The 22,723-nt window shown below is 47.0% G+C and overlaps 1 protein-coding gene across 1 annotated transcript in view; it reads left to right on the top strand.

Moving 5' to 3' along the window:
- GRM4 (glutamate metabotropic receptor 4) overlaps nucleotides 1-22,723 on the top strand; it is an 87,888-nt gene that overhangs the window by 17,983 nt on the left and 47,182 nt on the right. The window lies entirely within an intron of this gene.

The raw sequence follows: 22,723 nt of genomic DNA, 5'->3' as shown, positions 1-22,723 counted from the left end.
ACTCTGCCCAGGTCGGATCACTCCTGATTGGGTGAAGTGCTACAGAGGAAGGACTTTGATAACTAGAGGAGGTCTGGAGGAAGACAGCCAGCGTGGTGACAGGCCTCCAATCCATGCCATGTGTGGATCGGTTAAACATGTTTAGCCTGGAGAAGAGAACACTTGGGTGGGACAGAATAGGTGTCAGATATTTGAAGGGGCGTCATTGGGAAGAGGGAACGGACTTGTTTCTCTTGGTCCCAGAGAGTGATAACAGTCGCCACAACAAGGACACCACCGCAACAGCAAAGCAGCCAGAGGGTGTAGCAGATGGAGCGCTGAGCCTGGATTCAGGGAGGCCCAAGTTTAGATGCAGCCTCATACATTTACTAGATACGTGACTCTGGACAAGTCACTTAAACTCTGTCTGCCTCAGTTTCCTTAACTGTAAAATAGGGATAGTAATATTGTCTACCTCTCAGGGTTGTTGCGGAGATTAGATAAGATAGTATTTCTTTTTTTTCTTTTTATTAATTAATTTATTTTTAGTTTTGAGATCGTATTTCTAAAAGCACTTAATACAGCACCTGGCACATAGTAGGTACAATATAAAAATGCTCATTTCTTTCCTTTCATCACCATCATTGTCATCATCACCTCCATTTATATAGGGCTTTAAGGTTTTAAAATGCTTCATAAATATTCTCTCATCTGATCTCCCACTAGTCCTGAGAGATAGATGTTATCATCATCCTTTCCCTATAGAGTAATACGATTTATACCCTATAAATGCTACGAAGGAAAAGTTATTTTTTATAGTTAAGCTTCTCTGAAAAAGATCTGGAGGTGTTAGGGAACTTTACGCTCAACATGAATCAATAAATATTGGATGAATCTAATACAGAGCCCAAGAAAGCGAATCCAACCTTAGGCTGCTTCATTAACAAAGTCACAGGGACCCAGACTAGCATTATTTTACAGAGGAAGAGGCCGGGAAATGAATGAAAGCCGAAAAGAAGCACGTTTCAGCTTGAAGCAAAGAGAATTTCCTAACGATTAATTAGAGCCATCCCGAAGTGGGATAGGCTGTCTCGGGCGGTGTAGGTGGTTCCTTTCCCTGGAGATCTTCTCCAGGTAAGAGCTGGGTGACCGTTTGTTGGTAAGTTTTTGCAGGGATTCCTTCTGGTTCTGGTTCACGTTAGATTAGGCAGTTTCTGCGGTCCCTTCTCTAAGATTTTGTGACAAAAACACCGACGATGTTTTTAGATGCTGGACAGAAGAAGAGCGCAAACTTGGCTGACAGATGTAAAGGGATCCCGATTACAGCCGTGGGTGAGAACCGCTTCTCATTCGTGGCTAATTGCCACGGACGCGATCACCGTCATGTGTGCTGTTCCCGGGTATTGGATTCGAGTTGGTGCACGCTTGTCTGCTCCCGTGCTCTCGGCCTTCTGTTGTTCAGGTAGCGAGGCCAGATGCTTACAACCTAACCAGAATTAGAGGGTTATTACTTGATACGGACTCCGGCTTGGTCTGGGGAGGCAGGGATGGTAAAAAATCAAGACTGGTTTCTGTCTAGTTGTTTCAGTCGTGTCCTGTTCTTTGCGACCCCGTCTGGGGTTTTCTTTGCAAAGATGTCGGAGCGGTTTGCCATTTCCTTCTCTGGCTCATTTTATACATGAGGGAACTGAGGCAAAGTAAGTGACTTACCCAGGGTCACACAGCTAGTAAGTATCTGAGCCTGGGTTTAAAGTCAGGTCTTCCTGACTGCAGGCCTGGTGCTCTATCCACTGGACCACCCAGCTGCCTTTAGATTGGTGCCTTTAGTAGGGAACTTTAAAAAAGCCATGCTATAGTGAAGAGAGTCCTGGCTTAGGATTCAAAGGTCCTGGGTTCAAATCTCACCTCTGTTTCTTACCACTAGTGTCACTTTTGAGAATCCACTTCCCCTCTCTAGGGGAATTGTAGTCATAGATGCAGCCTTAGAACATTACCTGGAGTACCAAGAGGTTAGGTGAAGTCACCTGAAGTCACACAGACAGTTTGTGTCAGAGACAGGGCCTGAACCCAGGTCTGAGGGAGGTTTAACAAAATGGAAGAGAGAAAGAGGGAGAGAGGGAGGGAGGAGGAAAAGAGGAGGGAGACAGAGAGAGAGAGAGAGAGAGAGACAGACAGACAGACACAGAGAGAGAGACAGACAGAGAGAGAGAGAGGGAGAGAGAGAGGGAGAGAGAGAGGGAGGAGGAAGAGAGGAGGGAGACAGAGAGAGGGAGGGAGGAGGAAGAGAGAGAGAAAGAAAGAAAGAAAAAGAAGAGAGATCAAAGTAAGAGAAGTTCGTAAACGGTCTGTGCTGAGCTCAAGAAGTGTAGATGAATTAGAGAGCGTCTAAAGTGACTCCACCCCTGGAGGTGGGGAGGGGCAGAGCCCGTGGCCACGTTCAGGTGCGGGCTGGGGAATCCTCTCGGACATTTCCAAGAGAGAGTCGCAGGCCGTGATTCCCAGATGGTGCAAGTTCCCCTTCCTAAAGGGAAAAGATGCTTGCGAGAGGAAACTCTTCCAGGGCAGGGGATGGCGGGGAGCAGAGAGAGGTACGCCTTCCTGTTCGGGGAATGAAGGTAGCGTTGGCTTTATCTGTAGTTTTTCATCGTTTTCTCTGTACATCTCAGTGTGTGCTAAGTATGGCATAATATATACAAATACACATACATACATATACGCGTGTGACTGCTTGTGGCTGAATGTGGATATGTGGGTATGTACATAGGGGTGGCCAGGTAGTGCAGCAAATGGAGCGCTGGCCTGGAGTCAGGAAGACCTGAGTTCGAATTTGGCCTCAGACACTTCCTAGTTGTGTGACCCTGGGGCAGGTCTCTGTGTTTGCCTCAGTTTCCTCATCTGTCAGACGAGCTGGAGAAAGAAATGGCAAACCACACCAGTATCTTTGCCGAGAAAACCCCAAATGGGATCGTAGAGAGTCAGACACAACTGAAAAATGACTTAACGACAACAAACACAAAATATTTGTATACACACACACACATATATATATACATGTGTGTGCAAATTTTAGTTGTACCACTTACTACTTGTGTCAAGTCAAGTCAATAAGCATTTATTAAACACTTACTGTATGCCAGACATTGGGAATAGAAATACAAGCAAAATGGAAGTCCCTGCACCCAAGTAGCGCCTCACTGGGGGAGACAACCCGCAAAAGAGAGGTGAAAAGGAGATAGGAAGAAGGTATCTGTGTGGAGGCTTGATGGAGAAATGGAGAGAGTCAGGAATAGAGTCAAGAAGCAGTAAGGGTGGCTGGCCTGGGCACTGCCTAAAAATGGAGGTTCTGAGAGGAACTCACCATTTGGAGGAGGACATGAGGGCCGAGGGGGGACATGGGGCCCAGGGGTCTTCCGGGGTGAGCAGTCAGCCAGGGTGGAGGCAAAAAATCAGTCGTGTGACTTTGCACCCCTTCGGGCCTCAGTTTTTCATCTGTAAAATGGAGATGATCTTTGTCTGTCCTGCCTCTCAGGGTCGTATGAGGGTCTAATGGGGGGTAACATGCATGAAAAACGCTTTGAAAACTACAGAAGTGGAGTAGAAGGAGCTCTAGCAGGGTGGGGGCTTGAGTCTTGGCTCTTAACCAGGCACTGGGATTATTTATTCCTCTGCCACGGCCCCCACCCAGGTATCTTCTGGTATCTGCCCCTTTTTAGGGGTCATCTTCCTTCAGTGGGAGGGACAGGGAGCGTTTCCTTTTGCTTCGTGTTTGTATTCCCGTTGTCTGGCACATAGTAAGTGCTTCAGAAGGGCACTTTATCAAGCAGTCGTGTGGCTGTGGGCAAATTTCTTTACCTTCCTGAACCTGTGTCCTCCTCTGTAAAGGGGGGATAGCAACATCTGTGTTTCCGCCTCACTGGACTGTGCAGAGGAAGGCCCTTTGTAAACCACAAAACACTCTAGAAATGCAAGTTCAGCTTTTGGCATTGTTATTCTTGTTGTAACGGGGATGTGTGTGTGTGTGTGTGTGTGTGTGTGTGTGTGTGACTCTCTGTGTGTTTGTGTGACTGTGTGTGTGTGTGTGTAACCACAGAATCCCACGCACCTCCTCTGGGTGTGTACACACCCCTCCTTGCAGGGCTGAGGTCGGGAGGGGTGAGGTGTGGGGAACCAGGAGGGAGCAGGAGAGGAGAGACCCTCATGATTTCAACCTTGAAAAACTCATTTCAATTTCAATTTACAACCCACAGACAAAGGCTGCAGTCGCCGTAGTAACCGCAGCTGCTGGGTTTTTGATGGGAGAAATCCTTTGCTGGCTGGTTCCCAGGCTGGCTGTCATTCGGGGCAGATCGGGGCTGCCGGGATACCTCACTGTGCCCCGGGACACAATTAGGACATCTTCACACTGTTGTTGCTGTCACCGCTGCCCGCCACCACCGGGTGTCTCGGATTTATCTCTTCCAATAGCCGAGGGAGATTTGTGTTTTCGCTGTCTCCTGAAGCATTGATTTCTCCTCCAGCCTGGGTGGGACCTGCCCCCTTATTAGCCTCCTCTTGGCTCCCTCCCTCTGCCATTCTTCTTCCATCCCCTGCCTATCAATCCGCAATAGAGCTGTCCTATCCAGGCAGCAGAGACTCTTGTTGGAGATTTGGTAGAAAAGGAGTGAAGAAGCAGGCAGAAGAAGGGGCCACTTGGAGGCCAGGGTGGGGGTGACACCGACAGCTCCTTCTAGGGTTGGCCAGCTTGTAGGTGTGCGTCCCCATCCCCTGTGTGGCCACAATTAGGGAAGGCAAGGGCAGCTGGGCTTCGGCAGTGGGAGGGTAGCAGCTGCTGCTAATAGTCCTAATAAAGGCCTCAGCCCCTCTCCCACCCTGAGACTGACCATAAGCAAAAATTAAAACTAAGGAGTGGGTCAGAAACTCTGGGCTGGTGTTTGTAGGCAGGTCCAGTTTACTGCAGTTTGAAAATTGTTGGTATTTGAAGGAGGGAAGGGGAGAGAGAGAGAGACAGAGAGAGAGGGAGAGGGAGAGGGAGAGACAGAGACATGGAGACAGGGAGATTTTTCTAATAGAGTAAGAGGGCTCTAGGGAGTCAGGTTGCCTGGGCAGATTTTCTAGTGCGTCTGTATTTGAGTTCCCCAGTGTTGTGTGTGTCCTTGGGAAAAGTCTCACGTGTTCAAGCCTCCCAAGCTCTTGGCCACAAGAGAGCACCAAGGCCTGGGTGGTGACGACCTTATGTCACAATACCTTCTGAGCCCTTGCCTCTTTTCTTGGGCCAGGAGTCACAGGAGCCTTGAAGTCAGAGGTCACAGGACCCTGAAGCCTCAAGTGAGTCAGCCTTGACAATCCAGTGACAATGACTCTGACTGTGAGATGCATTGGAGGCTTCCATTGAGGTGTGTGGGTGGGAGGAGGGTGGAGGTTGGAGTCCAGACCAATCACTCTGGTTTCCTTGGCTTGTAAGAGGAGTAGCAGTGCAGGGCACAGGAAGGGGAGATTCAGGAAAGTTGGAAGGGCAGGGCTTGATGGCGGAGGTGGGTTGTGGTTGGGAGATCAGACTCTGGTCCTTGTAGTAAGAGCTAGGTTCTAGATGTGAACAGGAAGAGCGTGGTTCACTCACACCCCCTCCGAGGAACTCTCACCTCCTCCAGGGGCGACAGTTTTCAAAATGAAGGATTCACAAAGGGTCCTGAACTTAGAGGTTGGAAGGTTTGGATTCACGGGCCAACTGGCCGAGCCTCTGTTTCGTCAACGGTTCAGTGGGTAAGATCGTCCTTCCACTGCCTTCCTCGCAGGGCTGATGCGATGGTCAAAGGCGACAATGTGCGTCTCGTGCTTTGTAACCACCGGGTGCTATATAAATGCGAGCTATGCTTCTTCTTCTTCATTATTATCGTAAACATTTCCATGGATTTGCTTGCCGGGAGCCCAGCCATCATCCTCTCCTTGAACATCTCGACTCTGTCGTCTAGCGCTTGTTAATTTTGTCATTGAGATGTCCTTCACCCGGTAACTGCCACGTAGCTTTTGGAGGGAGCGAGCCCTCCGGGACTGCCGAGCAAGAGCTGGAGAATCTTTTAAAAATACTTTATCGGCGCTCCAATTTTCTTCTTACATCGCCATCGCTTTTTAATTGCGGCCCCTTCTTTCTTCGAACAAAGCACAGTGAACCAAACAGAGGTTATACTCGACTACGCTTTTTCTGCACCTATCAGTCACCCGCTTCTCTGCCAAACTCGAGGTGGCATCGGTCTCCGACGCCCGAGAATCTCCAGCCCATGTCAGAGCCGAGGCTGGCAGGAGGTCAAGGTGACGCGCTTCCTGGACCAAGGGGATGCTTTGGATTCATCGCCAGCTAGCGATGCTTTGACAAGGAAGGCTTTGGGATCCATGCCCAGGACCCTTGCCTTGGCATCGTGTTGTTGTTGGGTTGTTTCAGTCATGTCTCATTCTCCGTGACCCTATTTAGGGTTTTCTTGGTAAAGACACTGGAGGGGTTTGCCGTTTCCTTCTCCAGCTCATTTTATAGGTGAGGAAACTGAGGCAAACAGGGTGAAGTGACTTGCCCAGGGTCACATAGCCAGTAAGTGACTGAGGCCGGATTTGAACTCGGGTCTTCCTGGCTCTGGGTCTGGCACTCTGCCCACTGTGCTGCCTAGCTGCCCCTTCGTATCATGGGGGTAGTAGAAAGAGCACCAAAGACCTGGGCTCAGGTGGGAGTCTCGTGGCTCTGGCTGAGTGACCTTACCTGTCTTTGAGCCTTCGTTGTTGGGGGTAGTGAATACAGCATGGGACTCAAAGTCAGGAAGATCTGAATTCATCTCCTGCTGTGTGGCTCTAGGTAAGTCATTAACCTTTCTCAGCTCCCATAAAATGAAGTGGTTGGACCTAATGACGTCTGAGGTCCTTCTCAGCTCCCATCCTATGGTCATTTACACTACCCCCTTACCGAGGCTGCTGTGAGGAAAGCCGCTCACTCTCCGTAAAGGATTCTGGAAATATCACGATGACCCAGCTAGGCTGGCGAAGAGAAGGCCTCCCTCCTCTCTCCTCCGTCCTCCATCCTCCCTCCTCCCTCCTCCCTCCTCCCTCCTCCCTCCTCCCTCCTTCGTCCTCCCTCCTCCCTCCTCCGTCCTCCCTCCTCCTTCCTCAGACCTGTGATGCTGCCGCTGCCGCCGGCTGCTTCATTAATAATTCACTCTCTCGTCAGTATGGAATAAGGGCTGTAACTGGAGCTGAAGAACAGGCGTTATAGTGAGAGGGTTGGAAAAGCTGCGTGAGAGGGGTGAGGGGGAGGATCGAGGAGGTGGAGGAGAAGGAGGAGCAGTTGATGGGGAGGGATGGAGGATATAGGGGAATGTGTAGTCTGGTGGAGCGGGAAGAGAACGGGACTCGGAGTCAGGAAGCATGGTGCTGACATGTGTTAGCTCTCCGTGGATAGGTTTGTTCACCTCTTGGAGTCTCGGTTGGCTCATCTATAAGAGGGGAATATCTTGCACCAAAGACCTCCTTTGCTAGGCGGCAGGATCTCCAGGCTGTGAGGGAAGCCCTTTGGCTCCATTAAAGCAGAAGGAAACGTGACTTATGATTCAGCTGTTGTCGAGGCGTTTCAGTCGCGCCCACCTCTTCCTGACTCCACTTTGGGGTTTTCTTGGCAAAGATTCTGGGGTAGTTTGCCATTTCCTCCTCCAGCTCGTTTTACAGGTGAGGAGACTGAGGCAGTCAGGGTTAGGTGGTTCGCCCAGGGTCACTTAGCTCTGAAGTGTCCGAGGCCGGATTTGAACTAGGGTTCTCCTGACCCCAGGCTTGGCGCTCCATGCACCGTGCCACCTGGCTGCCCGACTTAGGATTGAGTCACTGATTAATCACCCAAAGGTTTCACGGAACCCCATCTGAGCTCAGAACTCATAGGATTAAGAGACCGACGGGTGTCTTAGCCCCCTCCGACACTCACAGTGGGACAATAGAGACCACCTCCGAGAGGGAAGGAAGGCACCTACTACGTGCCAGGCACCGCGCTGAGCGCATTGCAGACATTATCTCACTGTATCCTCATGACTGCCCTGGGAGGTCAGTGACCTTATTATCCCCGTTTCACAGCAGATGAAGCTGAAGCAGACCAATGTTAAGTGACTTGAGCAGGGCCACGCAGCTAGTCATTATCTGAGACCACATTGGAACTCAGGTCTTCATGAGTCTGGGCTCAGTGCTCTTCCACTGCAACATCTGGCTGTGGTGGGGTGGAAGAAAACACAAACCCAAACTAGAGTCACAGGACCTGGGTTCAAATCCTGTCTCTGTTCCTTACTGTGTGTTTGGCCTTCACTCCCCCTCTCTGGACCTCCGTATCCACATCTGTAAAGTGCAGGGGTGGGAACGGGTCAGAGGAGTCATGTTCCAATCAGGTGATGTTTAACAGCCTAAATAAAAATACAATACAACATAGATAATGTTAATTTGTGGTTTTCTAAGTCAATGCGCCCGTCGGCAGGGATCCATTCTATTTGAGTTTGAGAGCGCTGGACGAGACTGCCTTCGTGTCAGCGCTCTGTGCCTGCGACCCGTTGATTCCCCAGAGACCTTCACCTAGCTGCCTCTGACTATGCCATGCTGCCTCTCAATATGATAATAATTCTAACAATAATTCTAATCTACATGTTTGTAGTGTGCTATGGTTTGTAGGCCACTTTCCTGACTATAACCCCGTGAGGTGGGCAGTCACCCCCACCATGCCTTGCACATTAAGTAGGTACTGAATAGATGCCTGACGGGCCATTTGACAGACCACGGCCTCGTACCCAAGGTACTCAGCAGCAGTATCCCTTAACCCTTCCGGTGGATTGACTTGACCTGTCTCACAGCAAGATGGATTGGCCTGTCCACCCCACTGAGGAGCAAGCATGGTGGGGGGGACTGAGAGGTGAAGAAGAAGATTAATGTTCTCTACTAGACACCAGATGGGGCATGGCCCAATAACTGAGTGACCAGTGTCAGTCCTTAGTTATAACATGATAGGATTTGGACCTGGAAGGGGCCTCAGATATTGTGTAATCCGTCTCGTAGAGCCAGAGAAACTGAGGCCCAGAAATGATATGCTGAGTCAGCGGCAGAAGCGGACATTGCATCCGGGTCTTCAGAATCCCAAACCAGTGCTCTTTCCCCTACCCCCCAACGTATGGCCATCCTTACTAAGCCTTAGGACTGTCATAATAAGGAACTCAAACACCAGGTAGTGAGGGAGGATAGGCCGCTAGGCACTAGGGAGGAATCAGGAAAGGCTTTGTGTAAAAGGGAAAGTTTGAGATGAGTTTTGAAGGAAGTAAGGGATTCTATGAGGTCTATGAGATCAGAAGGTAGTCATGGGGGACAGCTAGTGCAAAGGCATGGTGATGGGAAATGAAATATTATGGGAGAAGAAGACCAGTGAGAAGAAGAGTTTGTCCAGACCACAGCGTTTGGGGTGGGGAGTAATGTGTAATGAGGCAGGAAAGGCAGGTTGGGTCAGAATGGCAATATTTTAGCTGTCAGACAGAATAGTATGTGTTTTATCTCAGAGTTACTGAAATTTATTGAGTAGAGTAATGATGTAGTCAGACTCTTACTTTATGGGGATCGCTTTGGCAACTGAGAACTAACTGAGTGGGAGATGGACTGGAGCGGGGAGAGACTTGAGGCAGGGAGACCCTTTTTTAAGTATTATTTTTTTTAACATTCCTTGTTTAAAAATGTGAGTTCTGAATTATCTTCCTCTCTCCAGCCTTTCTCCCACCCATTGAGAAGGCAAACAATATAATATGAATTATACATGTGAAATCATATAAACATACTTCTGTATTAGCCATGTTAGCAAAATTAGCAAAAAAGCAAGAAAAATAAAGAAAGTGCAAAATTCCTTTTCACTCTGCATTCAGTCTATCAGTTCTCTTTTTGGAGGTCGATAGCATTTTTCATCATGGGTTCTTTGGAATAGTCTTGGATCATTGTCTTGCTCAGAGTAGCTATTGACCATCCTTTAATATTGCTGTCACTGTATACAGTGTTGTCCTGGTTCTGCTCACTTCACTTTGCATCAGTTCGTGTAAATCTCCCCAGGTTTCCTTGAAACCATCCTGCTCGTCATTTCTTATGGCACAGTAGCCTTCCATCACCATCACAGACCACAGCTTGTTCAGCCATTCTCCGATGGATGGGCCTCTCCTCAATTTCCAGTTTTTGAGGCAGGGAGACCATTTAGGAGGCCATTGTAAATCTGGGCAAGAGGTGAGTAGAGACTGAATAAGGCGGGGGTAGGGCTTGGGGAGAGCGTGTGAGTGGTGAGAAGGGAGCAGATTGTGAGTAATGTTGTGGAGATAGAAACAGTAAGATTTCCTAACAGATTGGATAGAAGGAGTGAGGACCAGTGAGGATGACGCTGAGGTTGCAAACCTGGGTGACTGGGAGGATGGCCCCATACCCTCGACAGAAATAAGGAAGTTTAAAAGAGGGAGGGGTTTGAGGGGAAGAGATTCCTCTCAACTCTAAGGATCTGGGACTCCTCCCAGATCCCAGCCTCCCCCTGCCCCCAGCAACCACTTTTCTTTATCCCCTCATAAGCAGGCCTGGCTGAACCTTTGGAAAGATGCACATTAATACCTCATATTTGTATAGCATTATCACGTATACTAAGCAATTTCCTCCCAACAATCTCAATGAGGTAAGTAGTACAAGTGTTATTGTATCTGTTTTCGACAAATGAAGGGAACTGAGGCCCAGAAACACAAGATGATTTGGCCACAGTCACATAAGTAATAGATTGGGATTTGGACCCAGATTTCTTGCCTCGAGGTCCAAAGGCATCAAGATGTTTGGATACTGATTTCCGTTCCCAGTTTCCTTTGCTCAGAAAATTGAGTTGAAACTTCTTTGGAGTGGGGATTCTTACAAGGACCTCTCTCCCCATGTCTGTAGCAACCCCATTCATTTCTCAAGGGTCATTTTCCCTCTGTCTTTTGGACCTCAAGTTTGCGTGCTCTCTCTCTCTCTCTCTCTCTCTCTCTCTCTCTCTCTCTCTCTCTCTGTCTCTGTCTCTGTCTCTCTCTGTCTCTCTCTGTCTCTCTCTGTCTCTCTGTCTCTGTCTCTCTCTCTGTCTCTCTCTCTCTCTCTCTCTCTCTCTTTCTCTCTCTCCTTCCCTTCCTCCCTCCCTCTGCCTCTCCCCCTATTTGTGTCTAATGGTGGCCATCTCTAGGGTGGGGGGTGGTAAGGAAGGAAAAGAAAAGAAAAAAAGTAGTGCATAACTTTGTTGTACATTTAAAAGGATTAGCAGGTTGTACATAGTAGATTTCAGTTTCATGTACGATCACCTTTTTAAAATTATGCTGTCTTATGGAAATGCTTCTTTTATTCCATACATTTAAAAAAGTTTTAAAAAGATGTTGGGCAGGAGTTGGGGGTGGCGCAGGTTGAGCTCTGGGAGTAAGATTCAAATTGGAGCAAAGGTACACCCAAAGAGGCAAAGGGGAAGGAGGCCTGCCCCAAGAGGGCAAGAGACTCAGGTTTAGGAGGCAGTGTGGCTCGGCAGGAAGAGCCTCTGGAATCGGAGTACCTGGGTTCAAATCCTGGGTTTAGGAGGAAGCGTGGTCCAGTGGAAAGAACCTCTGGAATCGCAGTACCTGGGTTCAGATCTTGGGTTCTGATGCTTACCAAACCTGTGTCATTTCGGGCAAATCACTTAACCACTCTGGGCCTCAGGTCCCTTCTCTGGAAAGTGGACCGTACGGTCTCAGAGGCTCCTTCTAAGTCTGGAGCTGTGATCCTGGTTCCGGTTCTGCTATCTGGCTGTGTAACCTACAACAAGAGCGGGTAAACCACAGCTGCCCCCGGCCCAACAAAAGCAGGCACCCGGCTGGATTTGGCCCATGGACCCCTGACCTGTAGGATGGAAAGGTTGGACCACTTGGTCCTTAAGGACCCCTCTAGACCCTGGAAGGCCTGTGCCCGTATGACTGTGAGCTCTGTGGGTACAACGTGGCCTCGTAGAAAGCACACTAGACATGAAACCAGGAGACCTGGAGCTCCAGCGTTTGTTCATTGTGGCCAGAACCACGATACTCACAATTCTTTGATTTTCAGTTTTTTCATCTATAAAAAGGATGTAGTAACACTCGTGCTGCCTACTCCTCAGGGTTGTTGCGGAGAAATGCTTGGTAAACCTTAAACAACGGTACAAATATGAGTTGTTATAATCATTCATTTTTGTGTCTCTCTCAGGCCCTACCACAGTCCTGTGGCTGTATAAGAGTATATAGTAAGCATCACCACTGTGACCAGGGCAGGATGAGAGGGGCTTTTCTCCAGAGTGCAAAAGTGTAGAGGGTCCTCATACTGATGGCACTCGTATTCCATCAATAGGTAGAAACAAATGAACTTAGCTCTCGCTTAAAGGATATTAGAAACCAATCGTGTGGGAATATAGCTATCAGAATCATTTTTAAAAAACAACTTCATGGTCTCTAGGTTAAGAACCCCCTTATCTAGTCCGGCCTCATCATTTTTCGGAGGACGATCATGACTTATCATAACGGTCATGCTGATGATAAATAGCAGCGTTGTAGTTCGAACTCGGATCTTCTGATCTTAAAGCCAGTACAGTTTCCACTGGCTTTCTAGCGGTGCTTGGTGTCTCTGTGTTTTCTGTCCCCAAGGCCGGATCAGATTCACAGTAGGCTGTGCCTGCCTGGATGCCTCTGCCAGGTTGCCGGCAGCGTTCAGACTCAGATAAGACTTTGCTGGGGGACTCTGAAATATCTCCTTCCCCGGAGGTCTGGCAGAATGAAGGGGATTCCCAAGCCCTGTCTCCTGGACTGGGCTGTGCTACACTTTGGGTCTGACTTGGATGCAACGAGTGGAATGTGGGTTAGACATGATATCAATACCAATACACAGGTACGTAATACTTGAAGCGTTTTCTTCACAGCTGTTCTGTGAGGTAAACAAACATGATAATGCCCATTCTGTAGAAGAAACAGAGGTTTAGAAATGGAATCACTTGTCTAGGGTCACCAGAGCAGGGATTAAAACGCAGGTCCCTGGGCCCAAGCCCATACCATGATGCATGGTGGTGAGCGGTGGAATATATTCCTGAAATACATTGAGTGTGCCTCCTTCCCTGAGGTTCTTTGGGGGAAATGGACATATTTCCTACCTACCCCTGTGAAGACGCAGGACAGTCACGGAAGAAGAATTGTCAGAGCTGGGAAGGACCTCGGTGAGCATTCATTTTACAGAGATGGAAACCGAGGACACGGTAAAGGACGTGACTTTCCCACGTAGACTTGTATATAATTGCATTGATTCTCAGTAACTTCTCAAGTAGTATTTTTTCCTCCAGGCTGAATAAACCCTATTTCCTGAGCGCTGTATTAGAGGTGCCATTGTCCACCCTTGAACCATTCACTTCAGCTCAAGCGACAAGAGTCCTTCAAGTCGGGAAGACCTTGGTCCAAAACTGCCTCTACTGCTCACTGGCTGTGCAGCAGTGGGAGGTTTCACCTCGTTGGGCCCGATCTGCAAAGTGAAAGGATTGGCTTAGATAGCCACCAAGGTCCTTTCTAGCTCTCAGTTTATGATCCTGTTAATTCAATAAGCATTTATTAAGTGCATACAATTTATTACGTGCATATGGTGCAGAGACCAAAAATGAAGACAGCCCATGCTCTTAGGAAACTTTAATTTGGTTTTTTTTTTTTTGTGGTTCTCTGTGGCAATCTCCTGGAAAGTAGATGGAGCAGTGGATAGAGCACCAGGCCTAGAGTCAGGAAGACCTGAGTTCAAATCCAGCCTTAACTGCTTACTTACACTTAATACACTTACTAGCTGTGTGACCTTGGGCAAGTCACTTAATCTTGTTTGCCTCAGTTTCCTCATCTGTCACATGAGCTGGAGAAGGAAATGGCAAAGCAATCCAGCATCTTGGCTAAGAAAACCCCAAATGAGGTCACAGAGTTGGACGTGACTGAAACAGCAGAACAAGTGGCGATCTCCATAATGGCTGCTTAGAGTATTGGTGACAGGGTCTTTTAGTTAGTTGGGGACTGTGCAAAAACAGTCCATTTCTTACTCTTTAGTGGGGGGTATGCAGGGGCATGGCTGTGTGCTGTTGCATGGCCAGTGTTGCACCAGAGCAGCTGGGAGGTGCAGTGGATAGCATGCTGGGCTTGACGTCAGGAGGACCTGAGCTCAGATTTGGCCTCAGACACTTGCGTGACCCTGGGCAAGTCACTGAGCCCCGCTTGCCTCCGCTTCCTCCTCTGTAAACGAGCTGGGGAAGGAAACGGCAAATCACTCCATCGTCTCTGCCGGGAGAATCCCGAGTGGGGTCAGGAGGAGTCAGACGCTCCTGAAATGACTGACGACAATGACAACAGATGTCGCGCAGTTGGGAAATGTCCTTAGTTGGAGAAGAGTTGGTGGCCAAGGGCTAGCTGTTCTGTAAAACCTTCCTTGGTTCCCTCGGATGAGAGGGGTCTTTGTCTTTTCTTGTCTCTCACAGTTCACTCCTTGCTTATTTCTCTCTCTTAGATATTTATATGCTCGTTGTCTCCCCACTTTGTGAGAGTGTGTACTTCTTTAGAGCATGACAGGCCCCAGATCTTTCTTTATATTCATACTGTCCAGTATGGTGCGGGGTCCATAGTCAACGCTTGATAATTACTTTTTTGATAATTACTTTTTAAAATGAAGATGAATAATCTGCAAACCAATGAGCCAATGTTACAGCGGTGAGTTCTGGGTTTGACGCATTAATTCAACAAACATTTATAAAATATCGTTTATAGGGACAAGACTCTTTTTAGGTTCTGTGTAAGCCATTTACTGTATAAGTACGTAAGGTATGGTCCCTGCTCTATACATCTACACTTATAAATATAAAATAAATTAGAAAATAAGCGTATTGAGAGCTGGGAAGGCAAGATGGAAAAAAATTGGATTTAGAGTCAGAAGACTAAACCAGAAATAAAAGCAGCGTGTTATGGGGAAAGATGCTTCTTCAATTTATTAAATAAATACAGTTGTAGTCATTTCAGCTGTGTCTGACTCTTCATGACCCCACTGATAATCATTTGTGGAAATGATTAAATATTAAGGTTCGCCACGGGATTAAGTGGTGCTCTGTGAATTCCAGAAACGCTGTTCTTCAGAAGAACAGGAAACACAGGATCATGGAGCTGGAGGCCGGCTTGGAGCCGGGAGGAGGAGGAGACGGAACCTGAACCAGTTCTAGTCACATTGTCAGATGTGAATGGGTAGGAATCCCAGGTTTCTGAATTAGACTTACAGAATCTCCAAGCCAGAAGTGACTTCAGAGGCCTCGTAGGCTAGCTTATACCTGACGGAGGAAGACCTTTGGTGAATACAAGTTCAACCTCCTTTTGAAGGTCTTCAAGCGGTCTTACCAGTTGTATGACCCTAGACAAGTCATTTAACATTTCTCAGCTTCAGTTTCTGCTCCAGGAGACCCACTGCCTCTTTTTCCCAAGGCAGTCTGTTCACTTTTAGACAATCGAGGCTAGGAAGTTTTTCCATATGTGGAGCAAAAATTATCCTCTGCAACTGTCACTGGCTCTGTAATTCTGCTCTTTGAGGCCAAGTTGAAGTCTGATCTCTCTTCCATGTGACAGTTCCTCAGATCGTAATGGGAACTTGGCGAATGCCTAGATCATCTAAGATGTCATTAGTCCTATAGAGGATGCTGGGGGGACCATACCTCCAGCCCCCATTACAAAATATTTATTAGTTAATAAGCATTTATTAAGCATCTATTAAATGCTTAGCACTGTGCTAGGCACTAAGGGTACAGAGATAAAAATGAAATTGTCCTTGTCCTCAGGGAGCTTGTAGTCCATCAAGAAAAAACAACTATCAACCCTCTTCTTTCCCAAGTCTTTGTTTTCCGATAAGCATTTATTAAATGATTACTGCATGCCAGACTGTGCTTAGTGCTGGGGATACAAACATAAAGAAAAATAAAAGACAGTCCTGACCCTCAAGGAGCTTTTATTTTAATGAGGTAAGAGAATAACACATATTGGGGCAGTGAGGTGGCACCATAGTGCACAGAGTGCTGGGCCCGGAGTCAGAAGACTCATCTTCCTGAGTTCAAATCTGGCCTTAGACACTTACTAGCTGTGTAAACCTGGACAGGTCAATAACCCTGTTTGCCTCAGTTTCCTTATCTGTAAAATGAGTTGGAGAAGGAAATGGCAAACACTCCATTGTCTTTGCTAAGAAAACCCCAGATGGGGCCATAAAGAGCTGGACATGACAGAAATGAGACTATACAACAAAGATCATATTCCTGACTAATGGCAGGAAGGCTAATGGAGCTTTCGAGTCACTAAAAATCCCCAGGTGTTTTCACATTTCACATCTTTGATTTGTGCTTGTGGAAGCGTCTAGAGGCCAGTCTCTCTCAGCGGCCTCTTCCTAGGACCCCGAGAGAATCTAGGCTTCTTCTGTGTTCAACCTCCACACCCTCACAGGGGATGAGACCCTTGGCACTCTGGGCCTCAGCATGGGGACTAACCTTCGTCCTTGAGACCCAGGGTCAGTGCCCCGTCAGCCTAGCTGGTGAGCCTGCCACAGGGGGCCTTGCCTCCACCTTAATTACCAGTGTGCTACATTAATCGGTGTCTTTTGCTAAATGATTAACATATTTCTGAACCCATTAAGAGGGGTTATGACAGAGAGAGGCAGGCAGCTGTCTCTAGTAATTACTGTGTCCGCCCAGCCAGTCCCTCTGCCAAGCCTGGCAGGAGGGGAACATATAACTATAATGAAGGGGAGTAAAGCTGTGGTGAAAAGGGTAGGGACAGAAGAATTTGGGGAGCAGGAGGTTAGAAGAATATTGGAGCAAAGACCCCATTCCCTGCCCTCTTCTGGGCATATAGAAAAGAGACAAAGACCTTTAGAGCCAAACAGGATATTAAGGGCTGTCCATTCTAATTCTGCCATTTGACAGACGAGAAAACTGAGACCCAGAAGGAGAAGGTGGCTTGTTTAAGATTACACAGTGAATTAGTAACAAAGCTGGGACTTGAACTCACGTCTCCTGACTTCCAGCCCAGGACTCTTTCCAAAGCAGTGTTTGAAAGCACAGTGCCTGGCACATAGTAGGTTCTTGATAAATGTTCATTAATTGATCTCTCTGGTTGTATTCAATTAGTCGACAAGCCTACTGTGAGCCAGGCTTTGAGCTTGGCACTGGAGTTACAAAGACAAAATTTAAATAATCCCTGCCCTCGAGAAGTTTACCTTCTATGGAGTAGTGGGAGATGACATGTACATGTGTAAGTATAAGCAGATGTAGGGGTGGACCCTTGTTAGACATCAGCAAAGCTGGGGGTCAGAATGGACAAAGAGAGAGTCCCTCCAGGTGTGTAGTAGAAGCATTCCAACCCTTGGAAGGGGTCTGAGGCTTGAATAGCTCAACCGCCCCTGAAAAGGCCAACAAAGACAATGAACTTGCTATGGGGCACAGACTGCCTTCATATTTTTGTCCCTAGATACCTATCTGCAAGAGGAATCTGGGAAATTTAACTGGTTGGTCACCATAAGTAAGGGTAGGTTTCCTTACTGAGGGAACCATACTGTGAATGGGGAGAAATTGTCAAATAGGAGAGGCTTCCACTTGCCTAGAAGAGCCAAGGCCCTCGGAATCAAAGAGGAGAGATGCCTGCCAGTCCTAGGTTGTGAGTCACCGGCCTTGTTGAAAGAGCTGTAAAGAGCCGAGTGATATCTAGCTCAGTCAGGAGCTAAAAGTGGGAGCGAATGCAACCGCCCAAGGAAGAGTGAGCCCAGGGGGTTTCAGTAAACATGCCCTGTCCTGTGAAGAGCCCAGAGATGAAGCAACTTTCCTGGCCCAGTCTGGCCTCTTGACCTATCCATCTGAAGCTCTGTTACCTGCAACGAACAAGCCTGGTTGAGATTCTGGTCCATTCGAGGCCCCATGCCTCCTAAGCAGCCAGCCCAACCTAGGAGTTAAGCCCACTGATCCCTGCACCACCATGACTTCATGAGGACTCTCTGAAGTAAGATAGGACATTGAAGCACTGTTCTTAAGAGTTGTGAGTTGCCTTGACCACATGCATTTCCTCCATGTTGAAATTCATGTTCTGTCTTTCTTTTAAGACTCTGTGTGTCTTTGTGGGAAAGGGTGGCTCAGGTTTCTGGGGAAATGGTTTATTGCTTTCTTTCTATTCCGTTTTAGTAAATGTCTAACATAAACACTTAATTGAGTCTACTGACTGATTGTTAATAGAAAGCGCACAGGTAGGGGCTCATGAGCCAAGAGTAGCGACTCACAGGATTACCCTTAGAACTTGAGGTGGCAGTCTGCTCTTTGGGGCCTCAACTCCACCTTGTGAATTCAGGTCCAGGTTGGGTGAGCTATGCTGGAAGAGTTGCTACCCAAAATATATTCTTTTTTTAAAAAAAAATTTTTATTTAATATATTTAGTTTTCAGCATTGATTTTCACAAGAGTTTGAATTACAAATTTTCTCCCCATTTCTACCCTCCCCCCCACTCCAAGATGGCATATATTCTGGTTGCCCTGTTCCCCAGTCAGCCCTCCCTTCTGTCACCCCACTCCCCTCCCATCATCTTTTCCCTTTCTTTCTTGTAGGGCAAGATAAATTTCTACGCCCCATTGCCTGTGTATCTTATTTTCTAGATGCATGCACAAACTTTTTTTGTTGTTTTTGAACATCTGTTTTTAAAACTTTGAGTTCCAAATTCTCACCCCTCTTCCCTTCCCACCCACCCTCCCTAAGAAGTCAAGCAATTCAACATAGTCCACATGTATATCATTATGTATAACCCTTCCACATTACTCATGTTGTGAAAGACTCACTATATTTTGCTCCTTCCTAACCTATCCCCGTTTATTGAATTTTCTCCCTTGACCCTGTCCCCTTTCGAAAGTGTTTGTTTTTGATTACCTCCACCCCCATCTGCCCTCCCTTCTATCATCCCCCCTTTTTTATCTTCTTCTTCCTCCTTTTTTCCTGTGGGGTAAGATACCCAATTGAGTGTGTGTGGTATTCCCTCCTCAGGTCAAATCTGAAGAGAGCAAGATTCACTCATTCCCCCCTCACCTGACTTCTCTTCCCTTCCTGCAGAACTGTTTTTTTCTTGCCACTTTTATGCGAGATAATTTATCCCATTCTATCTCTCCTTTTCTCCTTCTCTCAATATATTCCTCTCTCATCCCTTAATTTGATTTTATTTCTTTTAGATATCTTCCCTTCATCTTCAACTCTCCCTGTGTTCTCTCTCTCTCTCTCTCCCCCCCCCCCCGTGTGTGTATACATACACACACACACACACACACACATACATATATACATACATACACATTCACTTATATATATATCCATAAACATATATATATATATATATGCATATTCCCTTCAGCTACCCTAATACTGAGGTCTCATGAATCATACACGTCATCTTTCCATGTAGGAGTGTAAACAAAACAGTTCAACTTTAGTAAGTCCCTTGCAATTTCTTTTTCTTGATTACCTTTTCATGCTTCTCTTGATTCTTGTGTTTGAAAGTCAAATTTTCTATTCAGCTCTGGTCTTTTCACTGAGAAAGATTGAAAGTCCTCTATTTTATTGAAAATCCATATTTTGCCTTGGAGCATGATACTCAGTTTTGCTGGGTAGGTGATTCTTGGTTTTAATCCTAGCTCCACTGACCTCCAGAATATCGTATTCCAAGCCCTTTGATTTCCTAATGTAGAAGCTGCTAGATCTGGTGTTACTCTGATTATGTTTCCACAATACTCAAATTGTTTCTTTCTGGCTGCTTGCAGTATTTTCTCCTTGATCTGGGAGCTCTGGAATTTGGCGACAATATTCCTAGGAGTTTTCTTTTTGGGATCTATTTGAGGAGGCAATCGATGGATTCTTTCAATTTCTATTTTGCCCTGTGGCTCTAGAATATCAGGGCAAGTTCTCCTTGATAATTTCTTGAAAGATGATATCTAGGCTCTTTTTTTGATCATGGCTTTCAGGTAGTCCAATAATTTTTAAATTATCTCTTCTGGATCTATTTTCCAGGTCAGTAGTTTTCCTAATGAGATATTTCACATTGTCTTCCATTTTTTCATTCCTTCGATTCTGTTTTATAATATCTTTATTTCTCATAAAGTCACTAGCTTCCACTTGCTCCAATCTAATGTTTAAGGTAGTATTTTCTTCAGTGGTCTTTTGGACCTCTTTTTCCATTTGGGTAATTCTGCCTTTCAAGGCATTCTTCTTCTCATTGGCTTTTTGGAGCTCTTTTGCCATTTGAGTTAGTCTATTTTTTAAGGTGTTGTTTTCTTCAGTATATTTTTCAGTATTTTTTTGGGTCTCCTTTAGCAAGTCATTGACTTGTTTTTCATGGTTTTCTCGCATCCTTCTCATTTCTCTTCCCAATTTTTCCTCTACTTCTCTAACTTGCTTTTCCAGATCCTTTTTGAGCTCTTCCATGGCCTGGGACCAGTTTATGTTTTTCTTGGAGGCTTTTGTTGTAGGCTCGTTGACTTTGTTAACTTCTTCTGTCCGTATGTTTTGATCTTCTTTGTCTCCAAAGAAAGAATCCAAAGTCTGAGACTGAATCTGGGTGCATTTTCGCTGCCTGGCCATATTCCCAGCCAACTAACTTGACCCTTGAGTTTTTCAGCGGGGTATGACTGCTTGTAGAATCAAGAGAACTATGTTCCAAGACTGGGGGGATGCACTAGCTCTGCCACACCAGCACTCCTCCTTCCCCAAGAACCCCCAACCTGGACTGGGCTTCGATCTTCAGCAGGCTCTTCAGTCCTGCTCTGATCCGCCACTTAATTCCTCCCACCAGGTGGGCCTGGGGCTGGAAGCAACTGCAGCTGTACTTCTGTAGCTGCTCCATCTCTGCTGCCCCTGGGCCAGTGGCTGAACCAGGAACTCCTTCCACTCCCACAGCTTTTCCCACTAACCTTCTCCACTGTCTTTGGTGTTTGTGGGTTGAGAAGTCTGGTAACTGCCGCAGCTCACTGATTCAGGGCACTGAGGCCTGCTCCGCCCGGCTCCTGGTCTGGTTGGTGCATGCCGCTCAGGCTGGGCTCTGCTTTGCTCTGCTCTGCTCCCAGCTCCGTGCGGGATAGACCTCACCCAGAGACCATCCAGGCTGTCCTGGGCTGGAGTCCTGCTTCCCTCTGCTCTTTTGTGGGTTCTGCAGTTCTAGAATTGGTTCAGAGCCATTTTTTAGAGGTTTTTGGAGGGACTCAGCGGGGAGCTCACACTAGTCCCTGCTTTCCAGCCGCCATATTGGCTCCGCCCAGACTTTTGACAAAATACAGTACTAGTTCGTATCCCAAAATATATTCTAAAATAATAATAACAAACATTTATGTGGTACTTCAAGGTCGGCAAAGTGCTTTGAATGTATTTTCTCACTGGATCCCATGAGATAGGCACTCCTGTTATCCCCACTTTACAGATGTGGAAACTGAGTGAATGAAAAAGCATTTATTGAGTGTTTATCACATGCCAAGTGCTATGATTATGGCTGGGGATACACAAATACAAAAGCAAAGCCAGTTCCTTCCCCAAGGAACTTAGATTCTAGTAAAAAAGGGAGACCGTCCACTAAAGGAAAATGGTAGCTGGTCTGGCATTTTTGGGCCAGAAATTACAGGAATGGTGAGGTTGAGCTGCGGGAGAGCAGACTGACGCATCCTTACCAGAAACAATGTCAAAGTGGATAAATTGTGGTTTCCAACTGGAAAAGGGAGTAAGGAGGAGTTGAGGATGCACCCCTAGAGACAAGGTGATGGGAGAAAAGATGGCCACGGATATGGGGAATAAAATTAAACATGGCTGGAACCCGAATAAAATAGTGAGTCAGGTAAGGCACATGCCCATCAGGACAGCATGGTGTCAAGTTGGAAACTGAGGCTGGGAAGTATTAAATGTCTTACCCACGGTCATACATCTAGTAAATGTCTAAGGCAGGATTAGAACGCAAGCCTTCTTGATGCCAATTCCAGCCTGCTAACCACTATACCATCCTGCCTTCTCTAAGTAAATAGAAAGTAACTTCCTTAGCAGCTCAAGTGGAGAAAAAGTAAAGACATGCTTTGAGGAGATGGTGTTTGAGCTGAGCATGGAAGGAAACCAGGGATTCTCTGAAGTAGAGATAAGGAAAGAGTGAAATCCAGGCAGGAGGATAAGAGGTGTAATGTCATGTGTGAGGTACAGCAAGAAGGCATGGAGTGGGGTGTACAGAATAAAGTTTGCAAAAAGTTTTAATTGAGAACAGTCTTTCCTGAATGGGAGCTGGTAGAGTATGGGGCTTCCCCCTTTACATCGTCCTGCAGTGGTTGCACTAAGTGAGAATCGGTACTCTGGGCTATGTCACGAGTTCATTGTGGGCAACTCGATTCAGTTTTCCCCAAATTCCAAGAGCTGGAAGGTTGGAAGCCAGCATTCAGGGGACCAGCTCTGTTCCTTGCTGCCCTAGGTAGTACCCCTGGGAGTGGAGGAGGGCCCTCAACTGGGAACCAGGGGGCCTGGGGTTCTTATCCCAGCTCTATAGTTAACTCTCAGATGGGAAACCACTGAGCAAGCCATTTCTGCCTCTCTGGGTCTGTTTCCTTATTATTTTTTTAAAGAGCAGGTTGGACTAGCCAGGGGTGGGGTACCATGTGGCCTCGATGCCACATGTGGCCTTCTAGGTCC

The sequence above is a fragment of the Trichosurus vulpecula genome, chromosome 7 (assembly GCF_011100635.1).
Source record: "Trichosurus vulpecula isolate mTriVul1 chromosome 7, mTriVul1.pri, whole genome shotgun sequence".
NCBI lineage: Eukaryota > Metazoa > Chordata > Mammalia > Diprotodontia > Phalangeridae > Trichosurus > Trichosurus vulpecula.
The sequence above is the reverse complement of the archived record's forward strand: the minus strand, read 5'-3'. Positions and strand labels throughout refer to the sequence as shown.